The 6,000-nt window shown below is 44.3% G+C and overlaps 1 pseudogene; it reads left to right on the top strand.

Moving 5' to 3' along the window:
• Nucleotides 1-498: 498 nt before the first annotated feature.
• On the top strand, nucleotides 499-1,011 carry LOC109455145 (ferritin light chain; annotated as a pseudogene).
• Nucleotides 1,012-6,000: the final 4,989 nt, after the last annotated feature.

The raw sequence follows: 6,000 nt of genomic DNA, 5'->3' as shown, positions 1-6,000 counted from the left end.
CTCAAGACAAGCAGGGCCCCATAGGGAATTCCAACACAACTGTAATTAAATAATTGACTCGTCCAGGGTTGTGCTCATAAAGGCTGGTTACTGAGTGCTCTGAGTTCTCACAGTTGTATTAGACAACCAGAGAAAGAAACTGGGACATGTAAGAGGGTTAGAATGACTCAGAAATGACAGTCCCTTAGGTGCTCAATCCATAAGCAATACACTTCAACCGACCACACAATAACCCTAGAAATTTGTTTAGACTCTGCAGATCTCAAAAGAAAACTAAAATTAAAACATGGGAAATTGTGTCCTCGGCAGTCCCCTGGATCTCTCTCTTGCTTCAACAGTGTTTGGATGGAACAGATTCAGTGCCCCCCTTCTTCCAGCTTCCAACCACCCTCTGGCCTCTTTTCCAGTCTCAACCTTCAGAACCAACTCAGCCATCTTTGGCTTCCCAGACCAGCCAACACCATATTTTGGAGCTTAATTCCTGATTGCTGAGCAACCATGAGCTCCCAAGTTTGTCAGAATTATTCCACCCAGGTGGAGGCCGCCATCAACAGCCTGGTCAACCTGTATCTGTGGGCCTCGTACACCTACCTCTCTCTGGGCTTCTGTTTCCACCGTGATGAGGGTGTAAGCCACTTCTTCCGCGAGTTGGCCAAGGAGAAGCACCAGGGTGCCGAATGTCTCTTAAAGATGCAAAACCAGCGTGGCGGCCATGCTCTCTTCCAGGACCTGCAGAAGCATTCCCAAGATGAGTGGGGTAAAACTCAGGATGCCATGGGAGCTGCCATGGTCATAAAGAAACCGAACCAGGCCCTTTTGGATCTGCATGTCCTGGGCTCTGCTTGCATAGACCCCCACCTCTGTGACTTCCTGGAGAACCACTTCCTGGATGAGGAGGTGAAACTCATTAAGAAGATGGGTGACCACCTGACCAACCTCTGCAGGCTGGCGAGCCCCCAGGCCCGGCTTGGTGAGTATCTCTTTAAAAGGCTCACCCTCAAGCACCACTAGGAGCCTTTGGAGCCCAGAGTCCTTTGAGGGGCCCCTCTGCATCATCTTGGTGTTGGGCTTCTGCCTGAGCCTCTCCCTGCAACCACTAGGCAGCCTTCTAACCACCTTGGAGCCCTCTCCAATGCTGTGGACCAAATTGAAACAATAAAGCCTTTTGTAGCAAAAAACAAGTAAACAAACAAACAAACGAAAAACATGGGAAATTGTGTCTCAAAGGCAGAAAACTCCCCAGCCCCCATTAATACTCCTACAGATGTACAATTTGTAGGGAGCCTTCATTTGTAAGTTCTTACAGAAATGAGGAGGTTTAACTAGAAGTGACATCAATTTAAGATAGCTAAAATGGAGCTCTTTTGACACTTAATTTTTTGTGTGCACACAATAGAAAGGAAAAAAAAAACCAGCTTCAAAATTAAACTGAATGAATGAGAGGCTTACCTCAATTGGCAAATAGAAGCTTCTAAAATGGAGCAGAGAGAGACTTTCTTCTCTCCAGGAAGAAGAAAATTTTAGAGACTGTCTCTGAACTAAAGAAGGCTTCCAAAGCTGCTCGATGCCAACACCCCATTTTTCCCTCTTCTCCCACTGCCCCGCTGTTGTGCCAACTTACTCTCCTCTTCTTCCTCCCCCTTCCTTCTCTTCTACACCTTGTCAACTGCAGCTCCGTACCCACCTAGGGTACAGAGACTCAGAATAGAAAACTAGACCTGGATAGACTAGGAAAAACAAAACAAAAAACAGAAGTTCTGGCCGCTTCTTTTAGAGAAAAGCCAGGGTCAAGACAAGGAGAACCAGCTGTAATTTACTCTCCTTGTATTAGGACAGAAAATTAATGAATCTGTCCTAGGAATTAAAGAAATCGAAAGATTTCCCTGATCCTCTCCAGGACCCTGATAGATTCGCAAAGGAATTTAACTGTTAGAATATATTATCCTGGTCATTCTGATCTATTCCAATTAACATACCTAACTGGTTTCTGAGAACAAAGCAACAGAATGGCTAAACAAGGTTCATTGGAAAACTCCTGGAGAGGACTTTTTAAAACAGACAGAGACAGACAAGGAAAAATGCAGGGAATTAGCACACTGGCTTTACCAAGTCATATCCAGTGATTATCCCCAGAAAATGGACTGAGTCAAGATACAGCAATGTAAAAGAAAATCTGATGATCCAGTACTTGATTTCTTTGAACATTTCAAAAAACTTTCAAACAACACTCAGGTCTGTCTCCAGACAGTTTTAAGGATCATCAAAATGATCCCTTACTAAATTCTGCATTTTTGGAAGGACTGGATGAAGAGCTTGTAACTCTGATTAAACAACATAAATTAAACTGGCCGACCACTCGTACTGATGAACTGGCAATTCTGGTTGATCAACAATCTAAAACTATTCAAAAGAGTTAGAAAAAGATAAAGCTGCCAAAATCATGAACTTACAGCTCCAGCAATTAAGCAATCAGGCCAGACCTCCCCGAAGGTCTTTTAGACAAAGGATAGAGGAGTCTGCCTTTATTGTAAAAAGGCAGGTCACCTTAAGAAGGACCATAGAAAACTTACATGAGATTTAGAAAAAGAAAAGAAACAGAAGTAAGCATAGGGTTGCTGCAAGGATTATGAGAGGGCGTTTCCACTTCTTTTTACTAATACTACAGGAAAAATGGAAATTACTATGAAAGGGAAACTACTAAGTCCCTTGTAGATACTGAGGCTACTTCATCTGTTCTTAACCCTACCCACTTAAGTTGCCTTCTCCCTTGGACTAAGCTTCTGTACAGATAGTAGGCACAGCTAATCAACCAATGTCTTCTTTTTAAATCAGAACCTATTCCCTTCCAGGTAGGGAATGTTACTAGCATTTTTATTATACAAATCTGCCTCAATTTACCTGATAGGGCAAGACTTTTTTGAAACCAATGGTGCCCACATGTCCTTTTCCCAGAAAGGCAAAATGTATTTCAAACTAAATGAATCAGATACTGAACTAATTGGGAAAATAATGATTTTTAAAGGAAGCTCTACAAGAGGAAATTAATCTTGAGATTGAAAATTTGTTGTAGGACATTCCAATGCAACTTTGGGCCCTTTCCAGTACAGATATTGGCAAAATTAAGTCAGCCTCTCCTATTAAAATAGCTATTGGCAATACTTTGCCTCTAGCTAACATTCACCAATATCCTTTAAGACCTGGAATTAAGTCCATTATACAAAATTACTTTAAAAGGGAGCTTATAATTCCATATACGAGCTCCTATAATTCTCCTATCATTCCAGTAAAGAAACCCAATGGGAAAGGATGGAGATTTGTACAAAATCTCATAGTTATAAATGAAATAGTTATTCCCAGATATCCTGTGGTTCCAAATCCGCATACCCTATTATCAGTCCTGTAGACTGCTAATATTTCTCAGTGATAGATTTGAGTGCCTTTTTGAGCATTGCTGTAGAAAAAAGAAAAGATAGGCAATACCTCTTTCCTTTGGCCTGAGAAGATCACCAGTTTATTTGGACAGTAATGCCTCACTGGCGGCCGTGAGAGACGCAGGAAGTAGGATCAACACGATCTGCAATGTAATCGTAATCGGCTTGCCAACTGCACTTGCTAGGTGCAATCCGCCGTCTGCTTCTCTGCCAACCAATCACCCCCACCTAGCATAGCCTCAGCAGTTATATTAGTGGCTAATGGCTAACCGATAACAGCTGATGGTCACCCAGCCACAGTGGTTGGCCATCTAATAACCAAGCCAGCACGTTTCCACATGAGGCCGAGAGCCTGCAAACTGCTCTCTAGGATTCTGTCCCACATACATGAAAATAAAGGAAGTGCTTTAGGAGTTTTAACTCAAAAACAGAGAGCTCATCATAGACTTATAGCATAGGTCGCAATTAGACTCACTAGCCAACGGGCTCCCGCCATACCTGGCAGCCATCTCTGCTACAGCCATGTTATGCAAACAAACAGAAGAAACAGTTATGGGCTCTCCTTTATTTACGTTCCTCATTCTGTTGAATCTTCACTGAACTCTCATCACACTCAATACTTCTCTGTCAGTCGACTGGCTTCTTATGAAGTACTCTTGCTTTTTGCACCTGTCATGCAGGGTGTCTGGCGGGGTCTCAGCTACCGCTCCCCACATAAGAACGCAGGACATGGTGAGGCCAAAAGGGAACACCCACGGAGCCATAGATACGGGAGTCATACCACTATATTCTCGCTGGCGGCATCCGCCTCTCTGCAATCCGCTCTTGCTAGCTCAGCCACCATCTTCTTGCTAGCACCCATTTTTTTTGCTAGCATAGCCACAGCAGTTGTATTAGTGGCCAATGGCTCACTGGTTACAGCTGACGGCCAACTAGCCATAGCTGATGGCCATCCAATCAGTTGATGGCCATTTACTACCTGAGCCAACACTTTTCTATGTGAGGCCGAGAGCCTGGAAACTGCTTTCTGGGGCTCTGTCCCCACAAAGGCAATTCGCCATAGTCCATCGTCATTCGCCAGGGCTGTCCTGGGCGTGAGGGACGAACTTGACCTCACCCTCATCTCCCAAGGAGGGCTCAGCAAGTGTTTCCTCCTGGGACAAGTCCCGCATCTGGGCTGGGTCAGCAAGTAGTTCCCAGCCCACAGGACGGCAACAAACTTCACTTCTTCTGGCCTCTGCTGGTTGGAGAACCATCCACGTCTTCCCACTCCTCCACGGGGGTCCAGCTCTCCAGCAGCTGCTCCTCCTGGTCTTCCTGGGACTGAATGTTCATATGCACAAACTGCTCCACTGACCTTCAGAGACCTTTGGCCGGCACCATACCCTGCTCGCTGCACCATTTGTCATGCAGGGTGTCAGGCAGGGTCTCAGCTACCGCTCCCCACATAAGAATGCAGGACATGGTGAGGCCAAAAAGGAACACCCACGGAGCCATAGATACGGGAGTCATACCACTATATTCTCGCTGGCGGCTGAGTTGGAGACACAGGAAGCAGGAGCCACACGATCCTCAACCCACACTCCGCCCTTGCTAGCTCAGCCACCATCTTCTTGCTAGCCCCCATTTTTCTGCTAGCGTAGCCACAGAAGTTATATTAGTGGCCAATGGCTCACTGGTTACAGCTGACAGCCAACTAACCACAGCTGATGGCCATCCAATAACAGTTGATGGCCATTTACTACCTGAGCCAGCACCTTTCTACGTGAGGCCGAGAGCCTGGAAACTGCTCTCTGGGGCTCTGTCCCCACACTCCACCCCTACAGGATAACAGTCTTAACCCAGCAACTTTGTGACCATCTTTACAGGATAGAGACATCCATAATTATGTTTCACTTACTAACCACCTTCTTGTTCCTAGCAATGATTTACAGGAAACTCCTATTGATAATGCTGACCTAATTTGGTTTACAGATGGATCTTATCTGAAAGATGAACAGGGACACTACCAATATGCAATAACTGGACATGCAATAACTTCTATGGTTGACATAATTGAAAGTTCTTATTTACCTGAATGAAATAAGATCTGCCCAGCAAGCTGAATTAGCTGCTCTAACTCAAGCTTGTCAATTGGCCCAAGATCAAATAGCCAATATATCATTTATAGTGATAGTTGTTATGCTTCTGGTGTAGCTCATGATTTCGGAATGTTGTGGAAGCAGTGAGGTTTCTTAACTTCCTCAGGGAAGCCCATAAAGAATGGAAAACAGGTTGCAGAATTATTAAATATCATACAGAAACCGAAACAATTGACAATTATCAAAATTCTGAGACATTCTAAAGCTGCCGCCATGGAAGCAAAAGGAAATAATTTAGCTGATGCTGCAGCTACACAAGTAGTAATAATCAGCCAAATTATTTAGATGTGAGAGTGTTCCATGCTCCCTATTCCTGTGTTTCCCCAAAAATAAGACGTAGCCGGACCATCAGCTCAAATGTGTCTTTTGGAGCAAAAATTAATATAAGACCCGGTCTTATTTTAATATTCTATAAGACCCGGTATAAT

This window comes from Rhinolophus sinicus, linkage group LG10 (genome assembly GCF_036562045.2).
Source record: "Rhinolophus sinicus isolate RSC01 linkage group LG10, ASM3656204v1, whole genome shotgun sequence".
Classification (NCBI taxonomy): domain Eukaryota; kingdom Metazoa; phylum Chordata; class Mammalia; order Chiroptera; family Rhinolophidae; genus Rhinolophus; species Rhinolophus sinicus.
The sequence above is the reverse complement of the archived record's forward strand: the minus strand, read 5'-3'. Positions and strand labels throughout refer to the sequence as shown.